The 20,341-nt window shown below is 42.2% G+C and overlaps 1 long non-coding RNA gene across 1 annotated transcript; it reads right to left on the bottom strand.

The window, feature by feature from the left end:
- Positions 1-494: 494 nt before the first annotated feature.
- LOC125713947 (uncharacterized) lies at positions 495-14,553 on the bottom strand. The gene is made up of 3 exons (XR_007383635.1): positions 14,369-14,553; positions 2,250-2,364; positions 495-1,273 (listed from the first exon to the last, which is right to left on the bottom strand). It is a non-coding gene; the product is annotated as an uncharacterized LOC125713947 (long non-coding RNA).
- Between the last annotated feature and the right edge of the window lie 5,788 nt (positions 14,554-20,341).

Genomic DNA, 20,341 nt, shown 5'->3' with positions numbered 1-20,341 from the left:
ACAGAGGGGTGCGTGGAGGGGAGGGGGTTGGAGAGTAGTTAGAATCGGATTCCTGACATCAGAAATTGGTATTTTAACTAGGGCGAATTCCAAGTCACTTTGAAATAAATGAGAAAAACATTTCATCTCACTAGTAAAACAGAATTTCTGATATGAAGAATTGGCATTATAACCAGTTACAAATGAATTTCTCATATCAATAATCTGGATTAGAGCTAAATTTGTGATATCCTCTAGGAATCAAATAAAGCTAAAACCGCTTGCCCTAGCTGTCTAAAGTCATTTGTTTGTTTCATTTCTTGCCACAATTGCAGACTTTTGTTGCTGCTGTTGGTATTTCTGTCCTGTGGGCAGCTAAATAAATAAAATTGTGTCATTATATGTTATTGTATTGTCGTTTTCCTCACTTAAGACAGTAGTAGCCTGATGTTGGAGGTTTCACCTTTCACGATCTCATGGCACAGTTGGGAAAAAGGCGACAATCCACTTGTAGGTCTGAGACAAACAAGAGTTTATTGAATTAAACAGATTGTGCAAGGGAAACGTACTAATTAAAGGGACTATAAGGGGTGAAAAGTAATGGGGAAAATAATAAGAACCAAATAAAGAAACAATAAAACACCAGGGAAGAGAGCAAGACTAAGAAATGAGCAGAACTCCTAACACACAGTGGAATGAGTATGAACACAGACAGACACAGAGAACAGAGCAGGCACAGGGACTTAAATACACACAGACAAGCAAGGCAAACAAGGGCCAGTGGTACACGATAATGAATTAACCAATCAGAGGCATGGGGCAACAAACAAGCATCAGGTGAAACAAATTAACAATAATATGCCCAGAAACAAAGGAACTAAACAAACAACAGAACTAGGCAACATAACCATTACTTGGGAATACAACACTAAGATAATAAACATGGAACAGAAATACAAAACAAACCCAGAACAGAATACAAGCAGGACAATCTTTCAAAAGGAGGCACATTAGAACACAGGGGAACAGAAACCCATTAATTGCAAATAAACAGATGAGGCTCATCAGAGACAAACCTTGACCCCATGACTCAGAGTTGTAGTCTTTGGCACACACTCAGCCCAATGAGCCACGCAGCACTCCAGGGGGCAGTAGAAACACACAATAGTAGAAAAGGCAAAGTGACCTGCAATGCCTGCTGGCCAAAGGGGAAACCGGAAGGTTCTTGAAGCCACACACTCATCCCCTTGAGCAGTGCAGGGAAGGGAAAATGCAGAATGGCCTGGAATGCGTGCTGACCAAAATGGAGAGGAGGGGGATAGGATCAGATGGGAACTGTCCGTGACAGTTAAATGCCAGGTGAACCTTTTATTAACTTGACAATCGGAAGGGTTTTTACAGTAAAAGATTCACTGTCTATCTATCAAAAATTGATTGACTGTATGATTAATAGTTTTGTCTCTCAATTTTTCTAATGCTTTTTATGTTCCGTAATTTGATATTATTTAGCTCAGGGGTCTTACCCGCAAAGGGCCACTGTGTGTGCAGGTTTTCGCTGCAACTCCCTAATTAGATTACTGATTAGAGGACTGATTGGCTGAAGAGTCCTCACACCTGGGTGTGAACAGCTGACCTAAAGGTTACCCGAAAAACCTGCATACACACCGGCCATTTGCAGATAAGATTGCCCACCCCTGCTTTAGATCGTGGAATTTTGAATAAGCTATAAAAGAAAAACTTTCATCTTGAACTTGTGAGTACGAATATTTTCCAAGGTAACAAACTTAAATTCCACAAATGTTGCTACCAAAACATTGGGCTGGTTCCCACAGAAACACATGAAAGACAGGAGTGTAACACGTTACATGAGCCAAATTGTTTATCTTTAGGTATGCTTGATGATTCCCATCAATTCCCATCTATTTTCCCATATTATGGGAACAGTGTGTGGCTCAGCAGGTTAGGATGCTGTAACTTTAGTTGCTGGTTTGAATATCAGGGTTTTCAGAGTGATGTCACCACTGAGCCTGTGGTCAAGGCCCTTGACTTACGCCAGGAACTTTCTGAATAAAAGTATCAGCTAAATAAATGAAAAGTAAGGACAGGGCAAAGGATATCAGGCCTTTTGTGCAAAACAAACAAAAAAAGTTGATCAAAGGGGACACAAGCTGAGTGTGTTATGTGGTTAATTATGTGGGGAGAGTCTCACAGTAGAACATAAAAATGTACTGATGACACCCAACCATCCATCTTATGCATATGTAACCTACCTCATTCAGCACAGGAGAGGGGTCTCCAACTCCGGACCTGGAGAGCTACTATCCAGTAAATCTTCCATTCTACCAGGGTTCTGATGAGCCACACTTCCTGGTTCCTGGTATTTACCTGAGAACAGGTGTGGTTCGTCAGAAGTCAGGTTGGATAGAAAACCTACTGGACAGTAGCTCCAAGAGGGTTGGAACCCCTGGCATAGGATGTTGGACGGGGGTGCATCCTGGATCCTGGATCAGATGCCAGTCTATGGCCAACATCACAAATTCATAAGAACTGCATATGTCCTTGTATTTTGAGGGGATACACTCAAAAAAAACGGAACATATAAACCATGCACAAAAAATCTGCATGTGATCTCGCAGTCCAGGACATGCCAGTTAACGGTGCTACTTCTTGAGCCACTCTATCACGTCCCCTAGTTAATAACCATTCCTGCCATTAGATGGCAGTATAAATACAGTGATGCATCTCCCTCACCCATAAACGATCATTTAGAAATATGGAAATCGAAGAAACAAAAAGGCCCAGAAAAAGGTGAGCTTCATTTTCTTCTCCATGCGCCAAAGTATTTGTGCAAGAATTAGATTGCTTTATTCAGACCTCAGTTTCTTTCCTGCCATAAGCTATTGACTGCCTGCTTATATACAGAGCCAAAATTATAGTGTTCAGTGGCCACTTCCGGAAAATAAATGCTGGACACGATTAATCTTTTGAAAAATGTATAAAAATGTGCATTGAAAATGTAAAATTTATGGGATTTCAAAATGTAGTTCCAGCAAAATTCAGATCATCTAGAGCAGGGGTAGGGATCCTGATCCATGGAGAGCCGGTGCGGGTTTTTGGGATGGCCTCTCAATCAGCCAATAACAGTGGATTTCAAGGACTGGAGTTGAGAATCGCTGCTTTATTATTGGCTGATTGAGAGGCCATCCCAAAAACCCACACCGGCTCTCCATGGATCAGGTTCCCTACCCCTGATCTAGAGCAACATCTCTGAGTCAATAGTTATTTGTTTACACAGTGTAACAGATAATTAAGGCATGAGACACATGTGGTGGCAATTGAACAGTGGTGGTGATTGAAGTTAAACTATTGAAAATCTGGAGGATAGTTAGATGCTAGTGGACAGTGTTTAGTCAGCAAAGTACATTGCAGAGGGTAGCCTAGTAAGGATTTAACTAACTTTGAAATATCCAAATAATAGTTGAGTGAAATTTATTTTCTTGTTTCTAGCCTCAGTGTGGCCTGTTTGTGTCTGTGCCCCTATATAAAGGCTCCCCCACGTTTACCACCTGCAGTGACCAGCAGCAAACAGGGCTGATTAAGATGCTGCCATAATTTGAAATTGCAATGAATGAAGCGAAGGGTCACTTATGGAGCAATCTGTGATGGAGTTCATAGGCGATTCTAGGCTTTTCTCCGAGAGCATGCAAGGCGGGAGATCCACTCAGTCATTCATGCAGATAAATAATTCAGAAAAAAAATGAAATACTGTACATTTACAATAAATTATTATCACACATGGATATGACTAACACAAGCCATACATAAAATTTTACAATATTATTTTACTTTTTTTCACTTAATGTGTTCATGTTCATCTGACGATTAGTGGGTGGGTGCAATACCCACTACACCCCCTGGAAAAATCACCCATGATAGTTTTATTTTACCAAAAGCCACTTGTAGCCATTAAATGGGCAAAATCCTCAGAAAATCAAACCAAGACAGAACCCAGCGCAGAATTGTAATCCAAAGATATAAAGATGGGCAAACTGGCAAAATGCCAAATAACTTGGGTAATAAAAACAGAATTAATCACAGAGGGAAACTTATATCCCACACTTTGCTGTACTGTTGTGCATTTGATAAATAAACCTTGATGTGAGAATGCTCAGTACGGACTAGATCTCACGGTACCGCACAATGAACTAATGGAAACAAGGAGTATTTAACTAGTTTAGTAAATAGCAAACAGGCAAAATCACTATCACTGCAGAAGACAGAGAGTAAGTAGCAGGTTGTACGGAAGATCTGGGCTGGCTCACAGATCCTGGAGTCAGACACCTAGTAGAAAAACAGCACAGTGGGGAGCGCTGTTTCCTGGGGGGAAACTATTCACAGCCGGAGGGTGGGGGGGGGTGGCCTGGACACTTACTTTACAGCATAACACACGTCCTGCCAGTGCCGCCTTTATGTAGCATGTCGTCATACAGGTATATCAGCGACACCTCGCAATTACGAATTGCTAGATTAAAAGCAGGTCACCTTGCCTGGAGACACCCAGCAGTCAGGATTAGTCACTGGGTGTTCTGCTTTTCATCTGACTCCCCCAGAATGCTGATCAGAGAATAAGGTGACGAAATGCTTCCACGTCTCATTAAATTCATCCTGTGTCAGCAGGGAAGTAGGCACTACCAGTGTCTAAGTGGCAATAGATCCTGCGGTCATTTATACAGAGTCTGCTGTAGAGCCAGGGACGCCAGTGAATGGCAAAGGGCTGTTATACACCTTCCATGAGAAGCGGCTGACATGCCTAAGCTTGTATCTGAAGGATACTGGGAAGTCTAGTATTGGTGGTTCTATGAGTCAAAGATCAGTTCTTTGTTCTGACCCCCTGTATTCCCAAGTCTGATGTTGTTATAGGAAAATGTCAGTATAAAATGACTTTACTGAAAATGAGGGCAGTTCGTACATGAAGCAGAAATACTGGAAATGCTCCTTGGCTAATGGACTCATGCGTCTGTTTTTTTTTTTTTTTTTGGTACATTTGGAGTCTTCAGACCAAGCCGAGGAAGTGAAAAGAGGTGTTTGATCATAATTGCCCCGGTACTTGGGCAGGGTAACAGGCTGAACATTAGTCATGCTACTGTAAATATGCTGGATATGCTATGTTGGCAGGTGACCTTCTTATAGCCTACAAATGCTTAGGACTAGTTGTGTGCAGAGGGCTATGATGGACGCTCTTGTGGCCGCCCAACCTTCTGCTTGACTTGCAAGGCCCTCATCCATCATCAGGCTACCACAACTGTGCTACCCGACAGGGACGACTCACTTTCCTCCACGAAGTTTAATAATGCATGACCGGGTTCTTTCTCATTAGTCTGTTAAATGGAAAATTAAACTCCTGAAATACTGTCTTGGAATTTCACAGGTGACAGTCTGACACTTAAATCACTCCACTGGCTTTGCGACAATGCGATATTTTGGTGCCAAGAGGAAGGGTAATACTGTCCCAACCCACTAATGCTGTGAGAGCTCTCTATCCTTCTTAGATATGTATCCCAAGCTTTTATTATTGTGGTCAAATGTTTTTCTGATAGTTTCAGCAAATTCTTGTGCCATATGATCTAACTGCCAAAATAACAATAATGCACTTTATGTACTTTTTAATGGGACTTGCAATGACGCAAGAAATTCAGATTTAAAAAGTTAACATATAGATGGAAATATATAGATGAATATGGTTATAATTTTGATTTGTGTGATCGTAATTAATGATTTCTTTCATTGCAGTGTTGATTTATACCGTAAACTCACTGTGGCAGGTATGATAAGTCTGTTATGAAGATGCATGTGATCAAAGTCCTGTGCAAGATATGCTGTCTTGGTCTAACTCTAATTTCATGCTAAACAATGAAATTAATAAGGCTCTATTTGAAATGCAGTAGTCATTATGAAATTCATCAGTAAGACCAATGGGTGTGCATTGTCTTTAATTTATGTAAATCTTTCTCCATTGCTCATCTGGGAAATGGTATTAAGTAATGTCATAGGGGAATTCATATACTTGTAGGAATGTATCATTTTCTAGTCTTTCTTCCCCCTAAAATACGTCAAGCATGATTCATTACAATTCTGTTTTGATATAAGGAAAATGTGTTGATGTGTTATACACATGCGTTTTCCCAGAAGCCCAGTGCCAGCCTTACTGAAATGCTTCACTTAAAAATACCCACATTTTGTATGAAGATGAATGTGTATAGTTACAATGTGCAGTACAGATGTTAGTGCGTTGTATCAGTTATTAGTTTTGGTTAAAAATGTCACTGCTCCCTTGTGGGGACTGAATCTGTTGTCCTGGCTTCAGGTCGACTTCCCAGAATACATTTCTCTTTCATGCCACGGTTTGCCATATGGAGTCATGGAAGGTTGACAGATCATGTCAGGATGATGGCTTGGGCCAAGGGAGCTGGAGCAAGCTGAGTATGATCTGCTATTGCTCTGGAACTCCACACAGGAAATGAAGCGGCAAGTGATATATTAAGTCCGTCTCAGCAGATGCACCTCGGTTTCATGACAGGCTTGTGTTGGTCTGCTTGGGCTTCTCATTGGTCTGAGTTGGAAAGGTACCACTAAACAACACTATTATTTCCCTCTACACTATTATTCTCAACAAGTAAGCTTTTCGTTTTTGTGTCTCTTCACAGACAGGGTGCTGGACTTATTTCAATGGCTCGTTTAATTAAAGCCATGTTAGTTGTCAAAAGGCCTGCATGGTACAGATGAGACCGGGGAGGGACGCAGGTTCTCAGTGAAGACGTATCTGTCTGGCCTGTAGGTACCTGTGTTCTTCACACCCAGGAGCTCAATTAAGAAAATGCATAATGCAAATCAGGCTAACCAGATGCAATGTGTTGCTGATGATGATGGCTCAGAGATGCAGACGAGCGCACAATTAATATTTCATTTTTCACATATATTAATTGTTGCCATCACCCATTCTGAGCAGAAACAGCTGTGCCTGAAAGATTCAATGGCTGCTGGTGAGGATTAGTAATTTCATCATTGTCGTGTAATTTCTTCTGAATTAATGTTTGCTGTATCAATTATCATTAAATATCACAAACTGCATCGGGCTTTATTTTTTAACAACATAAACAAGGAAACATGCTAATATTCAAGCCACAATACTATTTTGAACTATTTGCATAAGTGTATCCATTTTAAGAAATTGCAAATATTGAAAAAAAGTCACATGGCTGCATAGGACCAGTTTAAAAACACACCTTCACTGACAAGTATGTCTCCTGCGTTTATGGGTTTAGCTTTAAATGGCAGGTTAAAGCATATTTCATATTGACTTATCCTTTTCTTAAGGCCTTTGACTTGAATGTCAGGCAGTAGCCATTTCCTTGCCTTCCACATATCGCGTTAGCGATTAGCGTGAAATCTGCTGTTGCTGCGAGAACGAAGGCCATCAGTGTCGCTAATGTCGGTTAAAATGATACAAGCAGAAAATGAGCATTAATTAATTTCATCTGTTGCTCTGCATGCCGTGTTCTTTGGGGTCGTGATTATAGCTCTGATACCAAAGTCACTGCTATAGCTTCATCAAACTCAGAGATAGCGAAGATGGCCGGCGTACAAATGTTATTTGACTTGCTGGTAATCGACTCAAAATTAGAATAAATGAAGCTGAGAAAAACGATTAGAGCTTTGGGATGCATCATTTCAGCCCCTTATTACCGGGGAAAAAAATTAACAAATCGGACGTGAAATAGCTCATTAATTTATTTGCGCACGCAAGGCGCGACTCTGGGTGGGATGTAATCGGTGACTCATTGCAAGCCGGAATTCATCTTCGCTTTCATGTTGTTAAAATCCTCTGTTTACGTTAAAAGCTGTATGGTGATATATCTCACGGACTCTTTGAGCCAAATTCATGTTGCCATGCCGTCTGAGCACCTACAGCCAGAGGTAGACTTTAGGAAAGAGACATGGCAAACAACTACCCTGTGATGGACTTAAATCCCATCCTGTGCTGCCTGGAATAGGAACAAAACATACTGTGACACCACATTGGGTGGTTTTGTGAATAGATGGGTCAACTTGGCTAGAGTTCTATCTCAATAAATAAAAATTGCACACTCAAGAACAATGGTGTCACCGAAGCTAGCTTTTCCTAATAATGATATGTATATAAGAACATAAGAAATTTACAAACTATAGGAGGCCATTCGGCCCATCAAGCTTGTTTGGGGAGAACTTAACTAGTAGCTCAGAGTTGTTAAAATCTTATCTATAGTAGCTCTGATTTAAAACTGGCGCTGCACTAGTTCTAGTATTTCAACTAATATTGAAGTCGCCATTTGACTGAACAGCATCCAGACCTGCTAGAATCTTATATACCTGGATCATGTCCCCCCTTAGTCTCCTTTGCTCGAGGCTGAACAGATTCAGCTCAGCTAACCTCTCCTCATAAGACATTCCTCTAAGACCAGGAATCGTTCTTGTCGCCCTATGTTGCACCCTTTCCAAGGCAGCAATGTCCTTCTTAAGGTATGGTGACCAAACCTGCACACAATATTCTAGGTGGGGTCTTACCAAGGAATTATATAATCATGACATCTCCTCCCTTGACTTAAACTCCACACACCTAAAGATGTAACCCAACATCCTACTGGCCTTTTTTATTGCTTCCCCACACTGGGGAGAGTGGGACATGGAAGCATCAACATACACACCGAGGTCTTTCTCATAATCAGCTACCTTTATTTCAGTGGAACCCATAAAATAAATGTACTTTATATTTCTGCTCCCTGCATGGATTGCCTTACATTTATTTATGTTAAATTTAATCTGCCAGGCATTAGCCCAGTCACTAATTAAATCAAGATCCCATTGTAGCCTCTGTGCTGCTAGATCAGCATCTGCTACACCACCCACCTTGGTGTCTTCTGCAAATTTAAACAGTTTACTGTATGTATTGGTGTCAATATCATTAATGTAAATTAGGAACAATAGTGGTCCTAAAATTAAACCCTGCGGTACCCCACTATGAATGCAGGCCCACTGTGACATTGTGCCTCTAATAACTACTCGCTGCTTCTTGTCTGTTAACCAGTTTTCGATCCAAGCTATAGTTCCTAAAATCCCTACAGCTTTGAGCTTAAGCAAGAGCCATTTGTGGGGGACAATATCAAAGGCCTTCTGGAAATCTAAGTAGATCACATAGTAGGCCTTTTTGTGATCAATTTCTCTTGTAGCTTCCTCAAAGAACATAAGTAAATTACTGTAGTTAAACAGGATCTGACTTTCATAAATCTATCTCTCAGAATGTTATTTGAATCCAGGTAATATTCAATTTTCACTTGGATTATTGCTTCCATTACTTTTCTAGTTATGCAATTTAAACTGATTGGCCTATAGTTTCCTTGGATTAATTATAACCCCTTTTTTGACTGTGGGCGTTATATTTGCATGCTTCCAATCAGAAGGTACCACACCAGCAGACAATAATTTCTGGAATAGTAAAGTTAAAGGTTGGCTGAGAATATCTCTCATCTCTTTTAAAACTATAGGTAAGATGCCATCAGGGCCCTGCGATTTATTTATTTTGAGCTTAGCTAGGCTTAGAACCACATATATTGGTCATAGAGGACGCTGTATTCATACTAAATGTTGGTAAGTTACTCGTGTTCTCTACTGTGAACACCCATGTAAAATAATCATTAAACTCATTTACTATATCGATTTCATTTTCAATTACAAGATCCTTACTATCCTGCAAATTAGTGATTTCAGCCTTTAGAGCTCTTTTGGAGTTGAAGTATTGGAAGAAGCTTTTAATGTCATCCTTAGCCTCCAATGCAATCTTCGTTTCGTCTCCTCTTGGAGAGTCTAATGTTATTTTTTAACTCAACCTGTAGACTTAGATACTTCTGCTTTATTTTGAAATTATTAGTTATTTTCCATTTGTGGAGCAGGGGCCTTTTCCTCCTGACTTTATTCTTAATCTCCGTAGTAAACCACTCTGGTTGCAGTTTCCTAGATTTAGTTTTGCTGGAAACAGGTATGAAGTCCTCTTGCACTTGCAACAATGTGCTTTTAATAAATTCCCATTTCTCTTCAGCCGTTTTGCTGTTTAACTCCATCCAGTTTACAGTTTCTATTTTCAGTTTCATACCATTAAAGTTAGCCTTCCTAACACTGTATATTTTTGTTTTGGACTCTGCTCTTCAGACACTAATATTAATCTCAAATTTAACCATATTATGATCACTACTGTCCAGTGGTACTAAAACCTCTAATTTTCCAATTCTATCCTGGTTATTAGAGAAAACAAGATCAAGAAGGGCTTCTCCCCTGGTAGGGATATTAACAAACTGAGTAACAAAACATTCCTGTACTAATTCCACCATCTCGCGTTCATTTACAGAAGAGCCAGAGACTATGTCCACAGTATCCCAGGTAAATTAAAATCATCCATAATCACCACATCATTTTTATCACTCATAATCCTGATATCGTCATGTAGCATTCTGCTTTCCTCTGCAGCTACATTAGATGCTCTATAACAAACACTGACAATTAGGCCATTTGAGATTTTAGCATCTAGTTTTGCCCTTACAGCTTCTGTACTTTTATTTTTATCAGTGAGCTCCCTTACCTGCAAGTTTTCTTTTCCGTATACTGCAACACCACCTCCCTTCCTGCCTATCTGGTCTCTACGGATCAACGTGTAACCATCCATATTATATTCTTTTATCCATCATTGTCACTCATCCATGTTTCTGTTATTCCTATAATGTGTCTCATGAAATTAAAGCCTGTAAATCATGAATTTTGTTTCTAATACTCCTCACGTTTAAATACAGGCCTCAAAGGGTAGGTCTATTACAGTGCCCACTTTTAATATTAATTGGGGCTTTTCGTCTCTCCCCACCTATATTCTTAACTAACCTCCCAGCCCCCCCAGTCCCTAGTTTAAACATTCCTCAACTACTCTACACATAAGCCTCTCCAATACACTGGATCCCCTCTGATTCAGATGCAACCCATCTGGCTTGAACAGGTCCAACCCGTTCCAGAAGTTCTTTCAGTGCCCAGAGAATACCACCGTAGATGCTCTGCTTCTAAGCTTATCCGCGACTTCTTTAAATTTATCCAGCAGAACAGCCCTCCTACCCTATCCTATGTCGTTGGTGCCAACATGCACCACGACCACTGGATCCACCCCGGCTGGGGCCAAAAGCCTGTCCACCCGATTTGGAAGGTCCCCTACCTGGGCACCAGGCAGGCAAGACACCGTACAGGGCCCTCTATCACGGGTGCACACATAACTATCTACACCTCTAATAATTGAATCCCCTACTACCACAACCTCCCTCCTCCTGGGTATAGGGGGCTCCTGAGTGCCCAAGGGCCCACCTCCCCAGCCTCTTCCGGCTCTAAAGCTGGAAGCACCTGAAAGCGGTTAGACACCGTCACGTCAGGTGATGCCATCTCTGTGAACTGTGTACGCCATGTTCTACGTCTATGACCTGCGTTCGCCCAGCTCTCTCAACATATCTGTTCTTCATTCTCCTCCCTCCCCGCTTCTGACGTACACACCGTCTCCCTAAAAGGCATATTAACTCTCTCCTATAACTCCTTGTTGTGTCGCATGAGAGTCAGTTGCTCCTCGAGGTCACGAACCTTGACCATGAGTGAGTCCACTAGCTTACATCGCTCGCAGATTAAGTCCGACTGGACGCAAACATCCAGAAGGGCAAACATCTTGCAAACACAACACTGAGCTGACCGCATAATTACCTAACTCACTATGACCCCGTCCTTTACTACCAGCCCAGTATAATAATATAGCGCATTTAACTTTTAGTTAATCTATAGTTAAAACAATAAAGGGCCAAGGACAATAAAACACTAAATTAACACTTGCGTTAAAAGGGAACTTTTTTAATTATCCGACAGCGTCAGAGATAACAGCCTTTGAAATTAAACTTTTAAAATAACCAAAATAATAACCAAATTATCAATTACCTACGCAAGACTAACTTCCTGCTGAACCACGTTTAACTGAAATAAAGCAAAGTTTCTCCAAGGAGGCCGAAAAACCACAGAAAAACCCTCTCAAAGCATGCTGCTGCCGGAGTGGGAAAAAAAGTGGAAAATGTCCTCCCAGCCCCGACTGGCGACCGAGCAAAGCACAGGAGCAACTGTCCTTTTCCGAGTTAATGTTACCGACGTTAGATAGTATTACGCCGCGTGTGTTTGTTGCGAAGGCACGCAGACAGAAACGCCCCTCGCGCGACACCCACAGCCGTATATACATGTTAATTACATCCACGTAACAGTAATGCAGACAGTGGTCCTTCAGGAGAAGGGCCTTTTGAGAAAGTAGCACACAGAAGTAAGGAATGTTTGCCCTGTTTAAACAGCCTTTTTTTCAATCAAAATCTTTTTAATGAAGCTTTATAAGCGTGGCATACAGAAAGTTAGAAGGGTACACAGAGGGAAAGTATGAGCGATCATTGGGTAAGTCTCTTATAATGCCTTATATACAAAATCGGAAATAAGAGAAAATGATTTTAAAAAAGTAAAAAGAAAAAAAATAGAACAAAACCCAACCCCCCCATTATCACTGCCAGTAGATTGTATACAGAGCAACCCATCTATTACTGTCAACAGATTATACACAGAGCTATCTATCCGTCACCTCTGTAACCCGCATTACATTGGTAGGTAACATACATAAACAGATCTTAATAGTCGCATCTTCATAAGCTCTGGAATTTATTCAAACAGGGACACCATACTGTATTAAAAAAAAAATTCACTTGAGTGTTGGCGTGAGTATCTGATTTTCTCTAGTTTTATGCAGGACATAATGCCTGTTAGCCACTGAGCATTAGTGGGTGGGGCAACATCCTTCCATTTCAACAGGAAAGGCCGTCAGGCTAGGAGGCAAACAAAAGATGGGGCACGACGTTTTTCTGGAGTCAGTTGTACCTCCTATAAACCGCAAGATGGCAAACAGAGGGTCTGGCTTCAAAGTTACACCAAAAATCTGAGACAGGGTGCAAAGGATCTTCAACCAGAATTTGTGGAGACAGGGGCAAAACATATGAACAAGGGAAGCTTCATTAATTCTACATTTATCGCAGTAGGGACTGACCTTTTCATATGATACATATGAGATAATCTGACTTTGGAGACTTGAGCCCTGTCTACCACTTTGAACTGAATCAGACAGTGATGAGCGCATAAAGAAGTTGAATTGACTAGCTTAAGTATAGAATTCACCTTGTGTCATCTGGTACTAAAACCTAAGTTTCACAATTGCCTAAGCCTGTCCACAGGTATATGTCTCAAACCCATGACCACCCCATATACTGTATGGGGATGAGATAAGTCTTTGGGTCTAAGGAAAGGATAGTGTCAACGATTGTGTCCGTTGGTACAGACAAGGTGGGTAATACAGAAAGGATTATAGCCTTATCTGTTGATACCTTAAAAACAGGCTCCTGGGTGGATGGTTTAAACAAATGATTTGATTCGATAGGGGTGGAAAAGGAAAAGTCACATAGTCCAAAGCATTTCCTGAATTGAGCCAATATTCTTATGGCATGTTTGACCACTGGCTTTTTAATAGAGTTCAAATAAGGAAGGGATAGTTGGATTTAGTTAGACGCCCAAACCGATTAAGCAGTGAGAGGGCGTAAGGCAATGATGTGGTAGGGTTGGAAATAAAGGGCAGTAGGTCATCAGCATATCATCAAAATTTGTGCTCCACATTGTTCCTACAGACACCAGTTATGTCTTTAGTTACGAAGGGCTATGACGAGTGGTTCAATAGCCAAATCATAAAGTAACGGGCTCAGTGGACACCCCTGACGGGTACCCCGGTATAGATGGAATGGTCTGGATTGCTGAGCATTAGTACGGACTGCGGCAGATGGATGCGTATGGAGTAATTTGATCCATGAAATTAACTTTGGACCAAAGCCAAAGCGATCCAGGACAGAAAATAGATAATTCCATTCAATGTGATCGAAGGCTTTCTCCGCGTCGAGAGATACAACACATTCAGGGACTTTCTCAACAGGTGAGTAAATGATATTAAATAAGAGTCATATTAAAATAGGAGTGTCTGATTTTAATAAAGCCAGTTTGGTCTTTGGATATGACAGTGGGGAGAACGTGTTCTAAACTACAATTCAGGACCTATGCTAGGATCTGAGTGTCCGTGTTTAACAGAGCCTTAAGTAAAATGCAACATAACATGTTGAGGGATGCCCTGCAGCATTCACCAGCATGAGTCTCACACAGACGTGGTTTTAGGGAGTGACGTAAGACCTGACATCATCTCAAAAAACGATCAGTTACTCACAAAGGTTGAGCGGAGTTTTCTCAAAATTCCGGTCAGAGGCTGAAGGAAGCTGTGCATGGAAAAGAAAATTGTAGCCAAATGCCAAGTATGACAGAAAATAGCAGAAGTGGTGCAACCCTTGGGACACTCTGCACCCAGACCAGATGGTGTCCCACTGGTGGTCCTTAAAGCAGATTCAAGCATGACTGCTGACATTCGTGTGACATCTGGGACAATGTGGAGCCGGAAAAGGAATGGATGAAAGGGCTAATTATAAACCCCCCCAAAGGGGAAGTCCTGTATATGGACAATAGATGCATCGTGTTGCTATTTTTGTCAAGAGGAAACGCTCTGAATCACAGACAAGATGTGGGATGTCCTAGACAAAACTCCCCATAATACTAACCAGCCATTCAGCTGCACACAGAGTGATTTATTTCAGGTCTAAACATCTTTCATTTAAGCTTCCTCATTTTAAGTGATACTGTGAAGGTGCAGTCTTCATATAGCATAATTCTTCCTTTCAGTGACTGGCTGTCAAACTCAACCCAATCTTGTTAGCAGTAGTCATCTCTGTCAGCTTTATTCAGCCTGACTCTAGGCTGTAGTGAACCTGTGTGTGGGTCAGTCTGTGGCATTTGAAGTTATGTTCATAGAAAGAATTTTAGCCTAAATAGACTTTATTTATACTTTTACAGCTTATGCAGTACAAATCTATCCATCCATCCATCCATCAATCCATCCATCCATCCATCTTCCAAAACCTGCAAAGCTGTGTTTATTAATCCAGTCCTCGGAGACCCAGAGACAGTCCACATTTTTGCTCCTGAGCTGTGAGGGAGCAAAAGTGTGGACTGTCTGGCAGGGAACTCAGAGGGAGCAAAAACATGGACTAACCTTGGGTCCCAAGGACTGGATTGGGAAACACTGCTGCAAAGGCTCACGGAGCCTGGAGCCCATCACAGGAAGCACAAGGGGGGGTCATTGATAGAATTCCAGTCTCTCGCAGTTGTAGTTCACTATATTCACAATACTTAAAAATTTCATTCAGAATTAATTGTCAACATCAGACCAGAAAACTGCTCCATGCTTCCTGGAAGGGTACATACAGGTATGTCTGCTTTTCTTTTTCAAATCCAGTTGTACTGAGGAGGCTTTGTCTATGTTCAGTGCTGTCAGGGCTTCTGTTTCTCCATAGTGTAGTCGAATATCACGCCGGCTGATTTGTAGAGCTTCAGGGAGCAGAAAGACAGTGCACAAGGACGGAAGAAAGGCGGATGCAGCGGGTCTATTAGGTTTGGATAAATGTCAGCTGAGCACTGGGCCAGCAGTAATTGGGAAAAGGTGCTGTGTGAATCAGACGAGGGATCTGCATCGTCGCCGTGATGCAGGGAGGCGCCAAGCCAGGCTTTAATCATCACGGCGACAGAATGTCATCGCTAAGGTCGGCCATCAGATCGCTAACTGCACCCGACAGGCGTGGCGGCGTTAGTGTGGAAGTTATGAGCTGCAAGAGGGCCCTCACGGAAACGGGAGCCAGTTATGCCATGATTAATTCATGAGGACATGGATTTGCTCCTGGTTACAGGGCACAGAAGAGCGCTGCAGTTTGGGATATTTACATCACGTTCCCACTGAGCACCTGGTCCACTCAATTTACATTCATGTCTCTTCTGACAAAACTTAAATAGAGTGAGATTTTTTTGTTAATCTTTTTCTGCCAGCCAGAAGGAGAAGTGTAGAGAACACACGAAATGCCATTCTTCAAGGTATTTGTAGAAAGGTTACTAAAAATAATGGAAAGATTATTACGAAAAATAAGGTGTTTAATTCTGATTTATTGTCTGATTGCATTAGAGAGTCATGCAGTTTAGAAAAGGTTTCATTTCAGACTAAGTCTGGGGAGGCCAGGATCATTATGTAATTGTGGCAAGATTAATTTTGGCCCTTTAGATGAAAGGTGGTCAGATGTTGAGCTTGATTAAGTGTTTATCGGTGATCATCTCAGCAGCTCCAATTTTTCAAGCTCCCTAGGTACTGCTCCCCTGTGCTCTCCCATCTGGACTTTGGTATTCAATAAACATGTTGGATGTTAATTCATATTCCTTAACAGACATACTTGGATGAATCAGCATCGGATTCCAGACTCGGTGAGGCTGGCCACTTCCTGATCTCGTGTGTCCAAATGTATCCCATTCAAATATTCGCTTATCACACGTCTCCATACAGACTAACATATGTGTTTTTTAGCTACTTATGGAGCACAGGGTCACGGGGGGTGGGGGGGGGGGGGGAAGGTGCTCAGAGACCACGACTGGCACAAAACAGGGGACTCCCTGTATACGATGCCAGTCCTTCGTAAGGTTCAAACAATCGCTCACTATGGGCAATTTAAAGAGAATAGTTAGCCTGTGGGAGAAAATCCATGCAGCACATGTGAATTCCACTCACCGAAAGCAGGGGCGCGATTCAATAGCATAACCCAGGATATGTCAGGTAATAGTTATACTCACCGGGTCACCATGTTCCCAAAAGCATCAAAAGTAGCCTTTGTCAATGCACCCCCCCCCACACACACACACACTTGAATGCCAGATGGGTTAGCTGGGCACTCCTTCAGCAAGCATTCAGTCAGCCTGACAGCCACCCCTTTGTACACTGCAGTTCACTCAGCTCTGTAGAAGGACAGTACAGAGCTAAGCCAGTGACACCATTCAAGCCCAAGCTGAGCTTTGAACTCTGGATGCGTGTTTTTTCAGGCAGGCCTCCCCCAAGCCACTTAGAAGCTCCTGGAAGTTCTCATCGTACATGCAGTATTGTTAGCTAAAGTCACAGCCCAGTAAGTTAATATGGCTGATCGATTGTCTGTAGTAAGCACTACATAGTAGTCTGCAGATATCTGAGCAGTGATGCACAGTAAGGAATCTGACTCATGTTCTCTCTTAAGCCAAGCATCTATAGGTCCATGACATATCTCACATTTCAATATGCAGCTTGTATGCATCTTTGTGGCCATAATCTGCGCTGAGAAACCCCTGTGCACCCACGCTGCAGTCAAGTGAGGTTTCACCTTCGGCATGAGAGAGAGCGAAACCCGATAAGACGCTGGCATGAAATAAGAAAAACATTTTTGGTTCCTTGAATCACTTAGTGCTATAGATATGTCTGTCTTATTAAAAGTAATGAACCCATGTTAAATGTGCCTCCCCAAGACTTTATCTGAGTTGGGGGTGTAAATGGAAAGGCAGGCATTGTGCTGTACATCTTTACTTCTCGTGATTTGACGGAAGTTGATGCAGTGGCAGATGGGCCCCGGTTAGACATTAGACATTAAGACTGTGACATTTTTTATGTTTCTTGGGGTCTCCATTAAAGTTTCCCTGCCCTACTTACACCTGGGTTTTCCATCATTTCCAGTAGTTACATAAATCTACCAGCGAACCAACTAGCACTGAATCATTCCAGTAAAAAAAAAATCCACTTTCTTTATTTTTTCCTTTAAAATGAATAAGCTTCCCCCTTGGCGTCGGCTGTCACTTTCAATTTTTCCAGCTCTTGAAAGGACCTTTACTCACAGTGTACTATTCTCTGCTGACTGCTTGATTGCTCTGGGAATGTAGGATCTTTTCAAATGATTATTTTTTTTCCTCTTCATTCCATTCCTTATGTTATAGCGAATTACTTTCGCATGCTAATTGTCAGGCTCCTTAAGGATCTGGCCCACATGCTTTAGGAAGATGCTTCTGGCAAAATCCGGGTCAGAAGGTATTTGTTGCAAGTCCCACAATCCGCCTGAGACTTACCATAGAATAGAAAAAAAATGGTAAAAGGAGTACTGCCCTGACGATGGATGGAAATAATTCAAAGTCACTTTATGCAAAAAAATAGAGACAGAAAATGCTTTGGTGAGAGTATTGAAGTCAAATGAAATTTACCTAGAATCCTATCATGGGTGATTGACCACTGCTAGAATGTGAAATAGGGCACAAAGCCAGAGTTGACTGAGGTGGCCTTGCAAATAAGTTGATGTGTATGTGTGACTTGACAGAGAGTGAGAAATCCTGATTCAGCAGTTTGGCAGTTTGTAAGTGACTCTTTATCTCAGCCCTCGCCTGTGCATCTCCATCTCTCTTCTCCACTCTTTCCACTTCTGCCGCTCGCTGTTTCTCTGCCTGTGCTTGACGTACATCACCTGCAGAATCTGTTGAATCTGATCTGTACTATCTTTCCTCACCTCCGTCTTTAGAATTTTTGGCCCCATGGGATGTCTTTGAGCCGACACAAAATTAGCAAGAATGGATTTTCAGACCGCTGACGTTGATATGACGCACTGTCATTGCATAATGAGGCTCAAGAAATGGACAATACTAATATTCCAAAAATGAGATGTCTCTCTTTATGAGATTTCGGGCTACCTTGAGTTTCAGGTTCAGTCACTGTTGTAAATGCACTCTGTGAATCACCCGTTGCTGCTCCAAAAAAAATTATAAAAATTATAATATATAATATAATACTGTCAGCATACTCCCAAAAACTTGAGAGCTGCTATCATGGAAAACAACACGCGCAGTATGTGGCAGGGAATCCAATGTGTCACCAACTACAAAAATAAAACCAACAAAGATGAAACCCAACACACCACTCTTCCGGACAACCTTAATGCATTCTACACCAGATTCGACAGAATGAACAGAGACACCCCCTCAAAATTCCCCAGTAATCAGGCCGAGACTGACCAAGTGAGACACGCAAAGGTTCTTAGAGCTCTGAAGATGGTAAACCCCCCCCCCCCCCCACAAAGCAGCGGGACCGGGCGGAGTGTCTCCGAGAGTTCTGAAAGCCTGCGCGGAACAGTTAGCTGGTGTCACGATCGGGTTGGTAAAAGCGGGCGATCGCGCTGGCAGGCGTACAGGCGAGCAGGCAAAGTACGGGGACGCCAACTAACATCAATGACAGACAATGAACTCAGGCAAGACATGGACTGAAATAGACAGGACTGGGCGAAAATAAGTGGACACAGCTGGGTACGATCGGGGAAGCACATGTGGGTAATCAGGGGGGCGTGGCACACACGAGGAGCCGGGCATGACAGCTGGAGTGTACATGGACATTTTTAACTACTCTCTCTCACAGGAAATAGTCCCATGGTCCTTCAAGTCCTCTGTTATAGTATCAGTCCCTAAAAAACCTAACGTCTCCACAATGAATGACTTCAGGCCAGTGGCGCTCACTTCAGTTGCCATGAAGTGCCTGGAAAAACTGGTGTTAAGTTCTATAAACTCTGTCATCCCAGACACAGCTGACCCCCTGCAGTTTGCCCACCACCCAAACAGATCAGTGTATGATACGGTGGCCCTGGCACTTCATTACACACCTCAACACTTGGATGGAAACAGAACATATGTGCACGTGCTCTTCTTAGATTACAGTTACACCTTTAATCCAATCAGGCGAATGAAGCTGATTGCTAAGCTGGCAGACCTGCGAGCACCAACACCCACCTGTAACTGGATATTGAACTTCCTTACAGGCAGACCACAGGTGGTGAGGATGGGAAATAAGGTCTCGGCTGAGCTCACAGTCAGCACAGGAACCCCTCAAGGCTGTTGGCTGAGCCCAAAACTCTTCTCACTATACACATATGATTGTGTCTCAAATCAGGACAGCAATATAATAATCAAATACGTGGATAACACGAGTCGTCTTTCAGGGAAATGGTGAACAGAATTATTGTTATGGTGAGGACAACGAACTTGTGCTTAACAGAGATAAAACCAAGGAACTGATTCTGGACTTCAGGAAGGCATCTCCCCTGCATTCTCTTACCAGCAAGGGGACTAATGTGCAGCGGACTGACGATTATAAGTTTCTAGACCTTCACATTTCTGAAAATCTAAGTTGGGCTAAAAACACTATGACAATTCTGAAGAAGGCACAGCAGCGGCTGTACTTCATCAGGCTGCTGAAGAAGACCGGACTCAGATGTCAGCCCCT

This window comes from Brienomyrus brachyistius, chromosome 2 (assembly GCF_023856365.1).
Source record: "Brienomyrus brachyistius isolate T26 chromosome 2, BBRACH_0.4, whole genome shotgun sequence".
In the NCBI taxonomy this organism is placed as follows: domain Eukaryota; kingdom Metazoa; phylum Chordata; class Actinopteri; order Osteoglossiformes; family Mormyridae; genus Brienomyrus; species Brienomyrus brachyistius.
Note: the sequence above shows the minus strand (reverse complement) of the source record. Positions and strands in the feature narration are given on the sequence as shown.